The sequence below is a fragment of the Merops nubicus genome, unplaced genomic scaffold, assembly GCF_000691845.1.
Source record: "Merops nubicus isolate BGI_N331 unplaced genomic scaffold, ASM69184v1 scaffold5114, whole genome shotgun sequence".
NCBI classification, from domain to species: domain Eukaryota; kingdom Metazoa; phylum Chordata; class Aves; order Coraciiformes; family Meropidae; genus Merops; species Merops nubicus.
In genome coordinates this window covers 19,832-36,674 of record NW_008606093.1, presented here as the reverse complement: position 1 = coordinate 36,674, position 16,843 = coordinate 19,832, and positions in this window count along the sequence as shown.

The window sequence follows — 16,843 nt, the reverse complement described above, 5'->3', positions numbered from 1 at the left end:
CAAGAGGAGGAGGAGGAGGAGGAGAATTCCCTTCTCAGCACTTTATTTTTCTAAGAGCAACAGTAATTGAGGACTACTGAAATGAAGCACAAGTCTAGATTCTTGGTATAGCCCATAAGAAACAACCCAGTGGCACAACCAGCCCAGAACATCTCGATTACTCAGGTAGAACTAAAAAATCTCCTCCTCCCAAGGCCCCCCAGCTGCATATGTCATCTCAAAATACACAACTCGGTAACAAACGTCCCCCTTGGCTAAAGAAAAGAGCAGCAATAAATTCTTTTCCTCCCTAAAGGAATCCAAGCCTTAATTATTCATTTTAATGCTCCCAGCACGACTTGTTCTTTCTTTCCAAACGTTTTTCAGGCAGCTCCATCACTGGTCTCTGTAGTTTAACCCAGTCCCCAGCCCTGGGCCACACCAAAGCCCAAGTCACCTCACTGGGCAAGCTGGGTTGGCAGTGATAAAATCACTGCTTGGGGTCAGGAGCACTGAAGGGCCTTGAGTAAGCCCCTTAGCTTTGTATTTATGGCTTAAATAAACAAACAAAGCCCTCCTGCTCATTTCCAGCTTTCATTTCTGTCTCTTTTCAGCTCAGCCAGGCTGGACTGGGGAGCTCCCTGTCACCAGAAGTCCCCGTGACCAGACACTGCCCTGGCATACAAACCAGATGAATCACAACCACCTAACAAAGGAGCAGCTTGTGCTGCTGAACCAGAGCAAGGGCTTTTAAACCTCTTCAGATCTCAGACAACATCCCTTCTGACCCAGAAGAAACTTCACAGGAGGACAGATCATCCCATGGGTGCCTGCTGTGGGATCTCACTCCTTCCTCCAGAGCGCTCGGGGCTGACAGCAAAGAAAATAGCTGGGCAGAGAGACTGTGAAGAGCAAGGTGGCAAGGCCAGGGGAGATATGGACTGGCAGTCCATGGGCACAAGGAGCATCAGTCAGGGTACCCATGTCAGGGAGAAATAGAGACTGGATGGCACAGAAAAACACAGGGCTGAGAGAGGGAGTGCAGAGGGCACTGGAGATGGGCTGGAAAGTGTCATGTGCAACCCCTGAATCACAGCGTGTACCAACGTGGCACAGATCTCTCCCTAAGGCACCCACTGACTTCTGAGGACTCATTTCTGCAATGTCATTCGTGGTCTCTGTGCAGCTGTGAGAGGAGGAGGCTGGCAGTGCCTCAGGACACAGCACTCTGGTGCCCTGGTGTGCCAGGGAGCCCCAGCAGCCCTGCCTGGAGCTGTGGAGTGGCTTCTGTCCCCCTGTGCAGGAGGAAACGAAGCTCTCGGGCTCTGCCAATGCCACATCAACCTGGGTTAAACCAAACCCCTTGTAATAAAATCCCTACAGCAAGAGGGTGCTTTGTGTTCAGTCCTGAGCCTCCAGGAAACTTTCCCCTCTCGCTGGCCCTGCTACAATCAAGCAAAAGCACAGAGGCTGTTATGAAAACAGCAAAACAGATGCTAGCAAAGGTGCTGAAACCTCAGCCCCAAGGCTGGGAGACTTTCTGCACCTGTCTAAGCAGCAGTGAGCTCGCTGGTGGTGCCAGGCTGCATGGACCACAAAGCAAAGGTGGGCTGGGCAGGGGATGCCCCAGGGACAACCCCAGACAGCCCAGAGCTGTTGCTGCTGCTTTTCTGTGGCTCCCTGTGTGCAGCAGAGCACAGGGCAACTTCATTTGCTCATCTTGCACAAGAGAAGTCTCTCTTTGTTCAGTCCACAGAGCTCTGAGAGCAGCTGAAATGACATTTCCTGAGCTATCCCTAGGACTGGAAAACCAGTTATGCCCTAAACATATACCAGGACTTTGTCAGTGGAATGCAACTAAGGCAATAATAATTTGCTGGCATTGCACAAGGATGATGGACCAGTAACATTGTCCTACCAAGGAAAAGTGGTCTAGTGGTTGTAACAGCAGAGAAACCCTGACCTACCTGCACAGGGCCATGGTAAGAGCTCTGCATTGCTTGCCTGTGCTTGTGAGCAAGGCACAGATAAAGCAGGAGAGAAGGATTCACAGAGAAAACACAAAAAGCACAAGTTTACCATATGAGCAGAGACAGAAAAAGGCCAAGTGGAGCCACAGGACTCTGTGAATACATCACGGAGGCAGGCACTCGGATGGAAAGGAAACATTTAGGCTAATGGGCAGTAATGGCAAGAGAAAGTAAATTGGAGATGAATAAATGGTCTGCTCCCGAGAAGGACAAATAACCCAACTATCTTTTAAGAAGGAGTTTGACCACTTTATAAAAGGGATTATATGGATAAGTAGCTTACGATGGAAAGCAAAGGGATTTCTCTTTCCCGTCTGGATTTGTGTACTCACACACCCCACCAGCAAATATAAAGAAGGATTTCAGCCTCCCAAAGCAGCCCTGAAGCACAAACCTTCTAGATTGCTGCAGTATCTTTGTACATGTTATTAAATTTCAGAAAGAATCCGAAGGTTCTCTGCCGAGTAAATGATAGCTAAGTAGATCATCTCTGTGGAGTAGGAGATATTTTATTGACCAGACAGCCATCTGTGTCCTTCATTAATAGTAATAAATAATTGATGTCATGCTAAATAAAGCAATAAGCTGTTACAGATATCAAGGACAAATGACCAGCTCCTGTGAGGAGGCCTCACCTGTGTTCACTTCTCCACAGCAAAAAGCCCAGACCAGAGCTCAGCATCACTACAGCAAGTGCTGTGCACAGAGCAGAAGATGCCACACCGAGCAGGAACAGAGCAACTGTGCCCAGCAACAGGGTGCTGTTACTCCTAACTCTGCACCAAGCCCTTGCCCCTCTCTTCCATGCCACTGCCTTCCTGGGGCTGGTCTGCCCCAAAGCAACCCAGGCAGCTCTTGAAAATCAGTCTCTGCTCTAGTGACGACTGCTGGGAAGATGCTGCTCTCTCCAGCTGGCATTTTCCTCTGTCTCCAGTGCAACTACTGCCTCATCCTCTTCTGCAGACATGGCTGTGGAGCTGGGCAGACCTGGGCTGGGTTTTATAAAGATCTGTCCTATACTCATTCTGGTGTTGGGGTGAGTCAGAGCTCTCCCTAAACCAGAGGAAAGCACCAACACCCTTGGAGCTTGCAGGGGAGTTAGCCCCATTTTGTGACACTTTGCAAACTTCTGCCCACAGCAGGTCTGGCCACACCACGGCACGTGGATCAGACCCCTGAGAACCCCACTGGCTGTCTGGCCTGGAGCAGGAGGACACCCCCAACTCAGCTGCCTGCCTGCAAGGCTGAGCTGGCAACCTGCTCTGCAACGAGCACGTTTCTGGTGGCAGGAGGCTCAGATGGGCAGGAACGGGGACTGAGGAGCAAGCACGGATGGGAGCAGGCTCAGACCAGCAGCTCCAACAGCCTCAGTCTGCCTCAGTCCTTCCACTGCGAGCCGTGCCAGCGCCCAGCGGCTGCGGACAGCAGGCAGGATGAATCACCCCCCAACCATCCCACCCAAGACAACAAGAGTTACGGCATCGAGTTCAACCAGACTAAACAAGAGAGCGAGGCCAGGAGCCTCCAGGAGGTTAGAGGAGCAAAAGGAAGCTCTGGGACCCTCACAGGCATTCCCACACCTTCAGCCCAGGTCCTCGTGCCAAAAGCAGCACGGATAAAACCCAGGCAGTGCAAACCAAGTGGAAAGGAAGATGAGAGGAGGTCTCCCTGCTGCAATTCACCTTCGAGATTCCTCGAAAGAGCAGAGAGGGGAAAGAAGGCAGCCACCAACGTCTCTGTCTTGACAGCTTCTTTACCAGACTGGATGAAACCAACCCTGCAACGTTACCAGTCACTTTCTTCTGATTGTGGTTTCCTCTCTCTGTCTTCCTCCCTTTTGCTTTTTTTTTTTTTCAACCTGTTTTCAATTTACTCTTGTGGCATCTCTGACTGTGACCTCATTCTGGTACTTAAGGGGGGGAAAAAAAGAGTGTCCTTTAAAAAAAGAAATGAAAGAAATCATATTTTATTTAGCCTGGTTGGTTTTGAAGCTTTAGCAGAAGAAAGATTAACCTTTTCTGCCTAACTTAATGAAAACAAGGAGAAAGCCTGTATGGATAAATAAATATCTGTGTGGGTATGGAGCAGGCACGATCATGTTACAGCCCCGGTGGAGCTGTAATGGGGAACAGGCGCGTTCCTGCGCAGCGGCTCCCAATTCCCCATCCATTTTCAAGGAAAGAAAAACAGAGTAGAATGTCAGAGGCCCAAGTGGGCATAAAGGAGGGAGCCCAGGGAAGGCAGATGGGGCCCAGCGAGGACCTCCGTTCCCGGCACTGACCTCCGGAGCGATGCCAGCGAAGCAGATGGAAAAAGAGACCTGGCTCCACTTTGCTCTTGCCAGGTTTTGGTTCCTGAAACGAGGAAACAAATGGCATGCTCAGCCCTCCAAGTCTGTCACCTTTTGGGGGTCCTCGTCCCACCCTCCTTCTTCCTCCAGGGCTCGGAGGAGAAGGGGAGGGTCAGAGGAGGGCTGTGAGCAGAAGGCTTGGACCAGGTTTTTGGGTGGGTCGGTGGGGAGCAGAGGCTGGCAGGGCAGTTCCTCCACACTGAGGCTGTACCTGGGTTTAACGTGGGGGAAGGCAGAGGAAGGTGGTTTGTCTTGGGGCTGAGGGGCTGATTTAAATTAGTGTAACAGAACTGTAGGCGACGGAGCTGTTTGGATTTACATCAGCAGATGGTCTGTCTCGCTGCCTAGAAGATCATTAAAAGCAAACCGTCCCCACTGATCCTGGTGGAAGGATGTCAAAACCTCCTTCCCTACATGGCTTGCCAGATTATAAAAGAAAGAAAAAGACCTAGCTATTACTAAAAAAAATCTCCTGCCCACATTCTGGTGGCATCCATGCATGCCAGCCTCTCGTGTCAGATGGGAGCCTTAGCCCCATACCCAAAAAGCCTGCTGTCTCTAAATAATTTCTTTGTCATGATGTTTCTCAAAGAGACAGCCATTGGAAGACCCTCTCCCTGGACACAGGTTGTCTAGGCTGAAATAGGAAAGCCTCAGTTATTTTAATCATCATTCCGTGCAACTTTGGGCACAGTTTGTGCCTCGCTTGCCAGCTTTGCACAAAGGTGCAAATTGCAGCATTCTCTGAAGGACTTCCCCTTGTCTAAGTTATGAATTTTGGGGAAATTTGCTTCCTATTTCTATATGCTACTAGGCACACAAATAACGATGAAGAATTCTCCTCTGGGCTTCCCAGTTCCCCTGCTGAGGGAGGACTGCACTTGTAGATGCCTAAATTTAAGGAGCTTTCACTGAGCTAAAAGCAAGAGTTGCATTCCAGTGCCACAAAGTCCTTTGAATGGTTTTCCTGGTGCTCTCCAGGGCTAGAACTTGCTGCACAGGGAGTGACCACATGGAATTGAAGGATGTGCTGTCTTGCACTGCTCTTATCAAGAGCAGCCAGTCAAACAGAAGGAAATGGTCTTAATTTGGATGAGCTGCAATGTTCTAAAAACATGATGCACAGGCTAATCATGGGTGTATTCTCCTTTTAGGGTCATCAGTAGGACTCCCATCTCCTTCACAGATTGCTTATCACAGTTCTTTCACAGTCAATACCTAAGACCTCAGAAAAACTGCCTCAGCTCATGTAGGAACACATCAGCCCCTCTACCTCCCCAAGGCAGCATGCTGCTGGAGCAGAGTGAGAATTAATGCATTTAATCCAGTGCTGTGAGCCCTCCAGTATTTCTCAAGGTTCACTGGGTTGCTAAGGGTCAACCCCAGCCAGACACAAGCTGACTCTGCTGTGCTTGGAGCCATCCAGGCATGAGCCAGTTCCAATCTCAAAGCCACGTATTCACATCAGCATGGTGGAGAGTCCAAGTGAATTTATCTATTCCCTCGGAGTTTGTTTTGGGCTCTGCAGCGTGTTAAAATAGTGACTTGATTTCAAGACAAAGTGGGAACCCATTTGTGCTGGGAGCAAGCAAAGACATGAGCTTTGTCCTCAGATACTTCTTGCCTGGCAGAAGATTGTGTCTGTCATCACAGATCTAGTTCTCACTCTCATCACCACAAATCCAGTTCCCACCCTCATTCTTGCTTTCCTTTCATTTTTAGCTTCTTTTAAATTAGAGATTTCTAAACAATGGACCAAGGGTCCAGACCACTTGGTGGTCCCTAAGGCCCTTAGTCAGCAGCCTGTAGTAGGTCCAGGGACTGCACAGAGCCTTATGTTCACCAGGAATCCCACCCACCCTGCTACAGCCCCAGAGCCACTCTTACAGCATCAACTGGTGTGTCAGATACTTCAGAGATGGCAACAAAACCTGGACTGTCACCTCCTTCTGAAATGCACAGAGCTGCTGTGATTTTGCAGATCCTGTTGGAACAAGCTACTATCCAAAAATGACTCCTGAATTTTGGATGCAAAGATGGCACCAAGGACCTGGGCTCCACCAGCCCGGGGCATTGGGAGGTTCCATCTTCTACTGGGATTAAAAGGACTAAACCTGAAGGGAAGCAGCTTTCATCATGAGCCACGTCCAAGAACAAATCCTGGGTTCCTTCCTAACCAAAGGTCAATGACAAGGTGACTGTGGACAGTCCAAGCCCTGGTGATACACCTACAATCCATCTGACATACCAGCTTGCCCAGCAGACAAACTTCCTAGCCTGCCTAGGACATGATGGCCCATGAAGAAAGCAGGGAAGACCTTCTGAACAGTATGGTCAGGTCTTTCATCTCCAGCTCCACTGAGCAGTCTCTTAGCTTTATTTTCAGTTCTTTATGGCCAGATACTCCAACAGTTTAATGTCCCACAGGACCCTCACTGGCTGACTTGCACCCACTGGAGATAAAGCCTTACACACACATATAAACACCAGACAAGCAGCAGGGGATAGAACATTCCCTAGAGAGAAACTCAGGGCACAATTAGTTACTAAAAACTGAACTATCTCCGGTGATTTCTCAAATCAAATCAGTATAAACCCATGCCAAAAAGCCATCAGCTGGTCTGTGCTTCACTCCTCCTGGCACTTATTGGAAAAGGGTGATGTTTTGACTTCTTAGATCACCCAATTTCTTCTATATTGCCACTGCCCCTACTCCTGGTCCCTTCTCACACGTTGTGGCTCAGTGCTGGGAAGTGGAGCACACCACCACCTGCAGTGGCAACCAATTTAAAGAAAGTCATTCTTTGTTTGGTCCCATTTATTCTAATTAGAGGTAATATGCATAGATGCTGATGAATTAGTGGAAAGACTTTGGACCAGCATATTGCAAAGGGCTCTGCACACACAACTGCAGCCAGATCAGCAGCCTGTGAGCCAACGAACACTTACAAAAATTGGTCCTGGTGGAGGGATCCACATGGAAGCAGACCTCTTATTTGGCCCAAATATGAAGTTTTGGACATTTGAGAATGTGGGGGCAGATCCTCAGATCATAAAATCTCCTGTAGCTCCCTTGAAGTCAATGGAACAATAACAATTTACACTTGCTGAGTTTCTGCATCCTGGCTGTGAGCTACTTGGAACAACTACACCATAATGATTATTACAGATCTTCCAGAGCACTTGTCGAAGATGGATAGGAGAATACCACTGCATAAGAAAATAAAGAATTGGTTTGCTATGATTTCCAAAGAATTATTGACCCATATCTTGCAAACACTTACATGTCTTTAGCTTTATTCATGTGAGTTGTTCCGTTACACTTGTGTGCCAGACAAACTAATGCATGTGCTTGCAGGACCAAGGTTAAAACTTGCAAACACAGCAAGTTCTAAATATTTCTGTAGATAGGTCCAGTTACCTCGGAGTCAGGCTAGAAAGGATGTCCCTTGACTGTGCCTCTTCCACACCTCTCCATTGATCCAAACAGGTACCACAAGAGAAGCCAAATGGGGTATCAGGATAAAACTGAGAAAGACACAATTATCTGACCAAACTCAGAAGCTAGAAAACACTTATTCAGTCAAGACTAATGTGTGCAAGAGCTGACATCAGTCCTTGAACAAGGAATTACCTGGGTTACTAGAGCATATTCACAACAGCTTTCTCCACACAGCGAATCAATCGTTCACTTAATTCCTCATAATGAAGTTAACATCCTTCAGTTTTGATTCATTAGAAGACATAAGCCAGCTAGGAGGAGAAAGAGCTGGGAATCTCTCGGCCATGAGGAGTCTACTTCAGCATCCATCATCACATCAGCAATCACTCCATTATTTCCACTAAGGCTACAAGGTGAGACAGGATCTCCTGCACCGCTGCAGTCCTGCTGCTCACAAGGACAGAAAGCAATCTCTAACTTCATAAACTGAGCTGATCTTGTTTCCTTGAGGACAAAACACGTGTCAACAAGGCACCTGACACCCAGAGACTTCCATACACTTCACAAAAGCCATTGATACCTCCGACAGCGTGGCAGCATTTACACCACCCAGCCGAGGAGGGAGCTGGGTTATGAACACACCCCAGCATCAGGACAGGCAAAGGAGCAGGGACACAAAGAATGGAAATGACTCTTTCAAGACAGCAGGCAAAAGGCAAATTTGAGGCTATAACCCAGACTCCCAGTCCAGATCTCTAACCACGAATAACTGGCTTTCATCTGTGAAAGATTATTAACCTTTTTTCACAAGCGAGCCAAGTCCAGGCATGAAGAATACCTGCCACAAGCACACAGCAGGATGCTGGCACACAGGGATGCCTTCTGCTCTGAATTTTAAGCCATACTTCCCAGAAACCAAGACAAAGCAATCCTGGCATCCACAGGAAGGAGCAGTTGTTAGGAGCCAGGACACCTCTGATGGACGATGTCCCCTGTGAACCCACCTCACCAAAGGCCATCTATGCTGGGAATGGTTGTTTGACTCCTAGATGTCCTTGGCAAAGCAAGGTATCTGGGCACACTTCCCATCCTCAGGATCACTGATCACTCTAGGATGGTTAGTTGGAGACACGTCATCACCAGCAACTGTGCAACATCTTACCATGCAGAAGACAAAAGACAGATTGCCAGAACGAGCAGAGCAGGATTAAGCCAAGTGGTAAATGGATTCCAGGGCTGTTCCAGGATCTGTGTTGATGAGGGAAGCCAATGCCAGGTAGCCAACCCGGAGCTTGTATGGTGAGGTTATCACTTCCCTCTTTTCTTCAGATCCATAAATAGAACCCAAACATCTCTTGGGCCATGTTAGAGATAAGGTGAGTCTTTCCCATCCTTTGCAAAGCCTGAAATAGAAGCCCCTCTACTCCCTATCCTAAGCATCAAGCGTAGGATGTTGACATTTAGCAGTAGGGAAAATCACCCAAACAATGAACCCTCTCAGGTCTTTCTTCTCTCCTCCCTTCCCCTGGTCTCCTGGAAAATGTTCACAAAGTGAAGTGGAAAAAAGAAAAAGGCCAAAACAACCCAAACCCCAACAACCAAACCCCAACCTTCCCAAGGCTGTGGAAATAACATGTAGAGGAGAAGAGTGAGTCAGGCTCTGCTAACTGCACACGGGTCACCAGGCCTGAAGGGAGAGATGATTCACCAGGGCAGCAAGAACCAGAAGGTAAAAAAGACCAAAAAGGGGGTGCAGAAAGAAAGCTGTATCCAAAAAGAGAAGGAAATCAGACATGAAGTGGTTCTGAGTTTCATGCACCTTGCTCTTTACCCAACACCACCCAGCTGGAACTGTCCCTGGATGACTCACTTGACAGCAGTGAGGTTATTCCCTTGGTGCCTTGTCCAGCCTTTGCTTGTGAGAAGAAGGGCAAGCAGGCTGTGAGACCTCAAGCCATCCTCTGCTCTTCCCTCTCTTCCTCCCCTGCCTGAGATGCTCAGTGGAGCCTCACCTCCCTGCTGCCCCAGCTTCCACCACCCCTTTCCCACACCTTGATCCACAGCAGCATTATGGGACTCGATCCACCCCCATAAAAGATGCCTTCAAGGAGATGAGGAGAGCACACATGCCATGGAGAGGCCCTCCTGGATGCCACTGGCTCAGAAAGCACATTGTCACAAGAGATGGAGAGGAGGATGGGGCTCAGGTGCTTGGGGAGAACTCTGCTTGCCAGAACACTCTCCTGCTGCTCCCCCATTTTTCCCTCCTCCTCAGCTGTCCCCCCTCCTTTTATTTAATAACCATACAAACTCAGACACACACACAAAAAAAATGAAGAAAAAAAAAATAAAAAAAATAAAACCAACCCTTCCTCTCAAGTTCACAATGAGAGCTGTAAAACTTTTTTTTTTCTGCTTGGAAAATTCTCCTGGTCAGTTTTTCCTACTGTTTAACCCTCACTTTGAGTTACACAGAATGAGTAAACACGTTTTACAAGGTTCTAATTCATACCTAGCCCATACAGTTTATAGCTTAACATAGTAAAATATACACACACACACTTTTTTTACATCTATATATACACACGTTCACACATATGCATAAAATAGCCTTGGTCCCACTCCTGCAAGCCTCCCAGCAGCAGCAGGTCTGGTTGCTCCAGCATGTGCTCAGCCTGGCATGCTTAGGTGTGAGTTAGCTGGCCCGGGGACTAGTTCCTGCTCCAGATTCCTGCAACCTCCTTTGTAATAAATAATTAGTCAGTCTTGTTTAGGAAATGGTATGATCCACTGCTCCACCTTGGAGGATGGAGGAATGCCACCACGTGGAAACTTAGGAACAAGTTTTGTCTGCTTTCTGCCCAGGAAGCCCCTGGAGTGAAGCTCCATGGCAGGGAGCTGAGCTCCCTGCAGCCACGGCCAGGCACCAGGCAAGGATGTGTCTGTCTGAAAGGCAGCTCTCTGCTGGCAGTGATCAGAGGAAACCTGAGGGTGGGCACTCGCTCAGAAGATGGTCTGTGGTGCAACCACCACCAGCTGCTGCTCAGGAGGAGGGTGGGCAGCCCTCACATCGACCTGCTCCATGAAGTTGTGGGCTAGACTCAGCCCTGATGGGGTATTGTGAATGTCTTGCCCTGTAGCAGCCTCTGCACCGAGCTGCTGAAGAGGCAGTTCCTCCTCTGCAGCAAAACCACATCCTTCACCTTGGCCTGGGACCATGGAGACCAGTCACTATGTGCTGTCAACAGCACTGGGGCCAAAGAGCTGCCTGCATCTCAACCTCCCACTCCAGCTGCCTGAGAACTAGCCACCACCTCCTGCCTTTACCTCCCCAGAGGCAGAGTTGACCAATGCACCCAGTTAGACCTGGGCTCTGCTGAAGGTCCTTCTGCTTCTTCAGCTTTTTAACCCAGTGTGGGCAGGGGATATGGAATCCCTCTGACTGGCATGTAACAATGGGCTAATTCCACCCAGGAAAAATGCCTGACACAGAGAGGCTGTGAACAGCAAATCCCAACAGTCCACACAAAGGTCTACCTTGCCTTTGATGGGCCTCTGTGCAGCTCTGGTACTCCCTAGCATCCCCAGGGAGAAGAGCTGTGCACATCAGACCAAAAACTCAGCAATAACACTCCAAACTCTGCACATGGGAAACCTTATAAACATTTTGAGCTGCCTGCCAGTAGCTTTGAACTTGGCTGTAACTCGAAGGTGGAAGATCTTTATGACTATTGGCCTCTACCATTGCTCTGCAGAAGGTGGCTTCTCTTAAGCTTTTGCATTTTGGGTTTTCCTGCTTGCTTCCCCCAGCAGCTTGCTATTAAACTGTCTTGTATGGTCTCATACTTCTGTCAGAGAGTGACTGTGATTATTGTTTCTGCTATAGCTCTGCAAGACCACACCAAGAGATCATTTCCTCAGAGGAAAGAGAAACAGAGACACAGAGAGAACTGTGTCAGTGACACGGCTGAAGCCTTGCAGCAGCTCCACTGCCACCAGTGGGAATGGCACAACCTGTGCCAGTCAAGAGCCTGTCTCTAAATCATGCTTGGTGAGGTGCAGCTCCTCTGAGCAGGAAGAGAAGACGACAACAGAAACATAGAGAAAATGTCCCAGATTTTGTGGTCCTCCAGAAAAGCCCTTCTGAAGTATTTGATTGATTGATGGGATCTGCTGCCCTGAACCCCCATGTTCCCCTGATGGACCTTCCCTGGTCCTAACCAGCAGAGAAAACAGAGTGACAATTAACTTATTTTAATTTCCTGACTCACTGTCATACCTCCTATCATCTTGTTTTCCTTCTCCCTGCTTGTTTGCCCCAACTCCTATTCAGAAATCAAAGCAACAGCAGGAACAAATACAACCCCCACCAAAAGGCCAGTGTCAGCTGGAAACCTCCACTGCAACACCACAACTGCCTGGTCTTACTCTCCTCAACTTTGTCTTCCCACCCCAGCAAAGCCTCCACTCAAGCTGTCTGTAAACCAAATCCCACCAAGCAAACATGAGTTGTGACTTGAAAAAATGGCTTCAAGGCTAGATGCCCCTCCATGCTTCAAGTCACCGAGCAGCCCAGAACAAAGGCCACCTCCCAGGCAGGAGTTTGTCTCCAAAGCCCACACTGTGGGTCTCTGCTACCAACCACAGCTAGGGCTGCTTGGACCATGTCTCCAGGGAGCCTGGACCATTGCCATCCCTGAGCTTCTCTCTTCATTCCAAGGTTTCAATTTTTCAAGGCTTGAAGACTCTGTTTCTTTTCCTCTGGGAGCTTTTTTGATACACAGTCCCTCCAAGGGGGTGGAAAAGCTCTCTAGGTGGTGAAGGTGAGATCATGGGCATCACTCAAGCCCATCCTGGTCAGTTCTGTGATCCCTCGTCACCTGAAGGCACAGACAAAAGCCATTGCTCACGCCAATGGTTTGAGGTTGCTTCCAGCCACATGAGATGTGGGCTTCAGGCCCTGTAAGGCTATTTTCATTTTCCTTCTCCTCCAAGAAAATAAACTGAATGTTTATTTCCCAAATGCTCTGGTCTGAGAAAGGGCAAAACTTTCCTCTGGGAGCCAGGTGGCTGGAAAGGGAAAGCAGAGGCAAATATTTGTTGAATTTGTCAATGAGCTCTTATTCAATATTTCTTATTAATATTTATTTAGACATAATGTGAGGGAAACCTGCTCAGACCACAGCCCTGTGGGAGATTCCACTGTCATTCTCCTTCTGCCAGCTACGGGTGGGGAGGGAGGAGAGAAGGGAAATGGACAAAGAGAGAGTGTCAGGGAGTTCACAACAAATTTAGAGAAAGTCACTGGCTTTCATCTTCATTTGGAGAAGATGAGCCTTGAAAGTCAATGCATCTACGGGCCATGTGATGGGGCAAAGAGATTGAAGAGCTCAGCCCTCCTTGCTGGTGGTGTAGCTTTGAGAGAGAAAATTCATTACAGAGCCCTCTGTGGGATTTTTTTTCCTTTTAAAGGAAGGGATTGTTAATGACATGGAGACAAGGAGAATGAACTGCAAGCCCAGGTTTAGTAAATTGTGGGAGGTGAACCTGATGTATGCCTTCAGTGAGACAGTTCATTCCCTCTGCACGAGAAGCGTGGCACAATCTAATTTGTCTGGGTATCAAGAGGAACGAGCCGTGACACGACATGGATAATTATGTGATAAGCTTGAAAAGATGGGAATTAGCAGAAGGATTACACAGCAGGTAAGGAAGTGAGCAATGGACAAATGAAACTAGGCTGTGCTGAGAGGAGAGTGATGGGAACTGAGCTGTAACCAGCAGAGTTCCTCAGTGATCAGCCTCATCATCAACCCCTTTTCTCACTGGAGCCACAGCAGTGATTTCAGCACTGATGAAGTGCAATGTGTTCTTAGTGCACAGGAGATCAGAGGAGCAGTCAAGAGAAATTAGATGATCTTGAGGGCTGTAGTAATACAAGTGGAATGAATTTTAATATTTAAAAATGCAAATTAACTTCAAGATGGACATTTAAATAGTTCTTTAGGAACCTCTGCAGGTGGAAACAAAGGAGGAGGAGGAGAAACACCTGGATGCACTGGCTGGCAACAGCACAACCACATGTTGCCATCAGATGAGAGCTGGAGAAAAGGCAAAGGCATTCTTGGACTAGCTTCAAAAGGGTCTTCCATTGGAAATAAAGAAGAATCAAATGCTCTGCTAGTAAAAGGTTCAATGTGGTGGCCCACTACCTGCCTCACCACCAGAGAATCACAGTCTCCAGTCCAGCCTCCTCAAAGCCAGCTGCCAAGCCAGGACATGGCTATTGGAAGCTTTATCCAGTTAACTTTTGAAAACCTCCAGGGACTCCTCCAGGAGCCACACAGCCGGGGTATAAATAATCACTGCCTGGTAGCAGAAATCCCCCTGGCCGGTGGTGTCCAGGAGGAAAGACCTGGCTGCCTTTCCAGAGGGCTTCAAAGCCCTAGAGCTGCTGGCTCCCCAGAGTGGCCGGGAGGTGGCTGGTGTGAGCGTGTCCCCTGTTGCCCTCCACTGGCTAGGAGGAGAATGTCACACCCCTGTGTCACCTCTGGGGACAGCACATCCTAAAAGCATCTCCTCTTTCAGCTGGGATAACAGCCTGTGGGCTGGGAACAGAGGAGCTGAACTCTAGCTCTGTTTTTTCCTCCGACTGCCTCTCAGATAGTGACAGCTGGGGGACATAGGTTTGCTCAAACCACAGCCAGACGATTGGAAATAAAAACGAGATTCATATATTAATTGACATCTGGTTACTCGTCTAATTACACGCTACAATGTGCATGAGTTTTTTGTTCCCTTCATATTTTATGCATTGAATGAAAACTAAACAAATGTTGCAAAAGCCAAAAAAAAAAAAAAACCTAAACTCTGCCCAAGTTTGTACTTCTCTAACACTTACTGACACATCACTTTAATTAACATGTAAAGGAGGACATGACTAAACCACGATGACAAAGGTGGTGGTGACACTGAGCTGGAACCAACATCCAGCCTGAGCCAACCTGGCCAGTTTTCACCAAACTGGGCTTCCCTTCACACATCTTCTTCCTTTTTTAAAACGTGAAATAATTTGTTAAACTGAGCAGTGCAGGGCCTGATTTACCAACTGATTACTTACCCATTTTCAAAAGCCACTTGGAATGAAAACAAATCCTAAAAATTTCAGCTGGCCTATAAAGCACCATCCCAAATGAAAGGAGCTGATGTCACCCTGTCTGTGCAACACGGCCAACGGCGTCTGGGGGCTTCTGCCACACTTGGGGGACAGAAATGAAAAAAAAAGAGGGTGAAAGAAAGCCAGATGAATTAAGAAAAGCCATCACTCAGGTTGTCTGGAGGCAGCACATTAGCCCATGTGTGTGGCCATCCCCACGTGGCTGTAATGGGGTGTCTGGTGGCCACCAGCATGGTGATGGGGACAGGGTGCATCTGCATGAGGACCCGGGTGGGCAGGGCAAAGAGAAGCTGGAGGATTGGCACCTGGTTCCAGGTTACATTTGGGTTTTTTGAGACAAGGGTGTTGAGAAGGGAGGCAGAGGGCAGAGTAGAGCCCCTCTTCCTGCCCCACCATAGGTGACCTGGGGGAAATCAACGTCTGATGCTGCCCCACTAAGAATCCAGACAGGCTCTGACATGATTAGCTGGTTTCTGAAAAAGGCTGCAGGCTTCATTAAAATCCCAACAAACAAATCCAGCCCTATGCTCACAAACTCCTTTCTGAACCCAACAGTGAGTGGAGTAACAGGGGTCTGGTGCTGGCAGAGGTGGGAGGTCACAGGGCTTGGGGAAGCAGCTGGTACAGGAGTGGGGCTCCCCAGCACTCACCTCCCAGTGCCCACCCTGCTTGGGCACCAGGGCAGGACCATGGCTCTGTCAGATGCTAATGCCATGGAAGGGCCATAAAGCAACTGCTCATCTTTTGAGTGGACTGGTGCCCGTGCTAGAAGCCTCTCACAACCACAGCAGACATATAGGGGTACAACTGGGACAAGAGTGCAGGTCTTGGAGGTGAGCTCTGAAGGGTTAATACCACCAGCCAGCAGCTGGTGTCACCCTCAGTTTGCTAAGAGGGACCAGAGGCAGAGAGGTTTCCTCTCCTAATTCCTCTCCATCCTTCCCACAGACCTTCCCAGCCAGCCCAGCCCTGCCCTGATGGCAGCAAGGTGGGATCCAGCTCCCCCACCCACCCCACTGCAGCAGCTCTGGGAGGGGCGCCAGGCAGGGTCCAACCATGAACACCAATTTTAAGGCTTGCCTGTGGCCTCCTAGAACACAATGTAGATGTTTCTATCCCTCACTGCACGTCTGCACGAGGCCAGATCCAACCCCAGAGGAGGACACCCATGAAAACACCCCCAGGCAAAGCAGGTAGCCCAGCCTCAGCACACTGGCCCAGCACTTTCCATACGCTCAGCTCCTACAGCACTGCCAAACTTTAACTGTTTGGGTTGAAATTTTCCACACTGGGTATCTGCCTCAGGCTGAATTTTTTTTGGAAACTTTCAGATAAAACAAGTCCAGCCAATTCCAACAAGGCAGCTTGGGAAAAAAAATACACTTTTCCTCATGTTAAAAAAAAAAAAAAGGTCAAAAAACCAAAACCAACTTACAGCTTTTGTTGTGAAGTGTTCAGAGCAGGGACTTGGCACTTGGCAGACAGGGTGGTCACTGAGTTAAGGGCATGGCTCTGTCGTTAGAAACTGCATTCAAATTGGCAGCACCACAAGGCCAGCAACACTCAGCTTGCACATGCTCCACAGAAAGGTGGTCTGGCTTCTCCTGAGCTCCCCGGGATGCTTCAACCCCTCACAGCTTCTGCACTGGACCACACCATGTACACGTCCCTCCTGAAGGGTGGATCAGCATCCCCTGGCCAAAAGGCAGCTCATAGCTTCATCACTACAGGCTGAAAAACATTGCTTAGAATCATAGAATAATGGAATGGGTTGGGAGGGACCTTTTAAAGTCATCTAGTTAAGTCATCTAGTTCAGCCCCCTGCAGGGACAGGGACATCTGCAGCTAGAGCCGGGTGCTCAGAG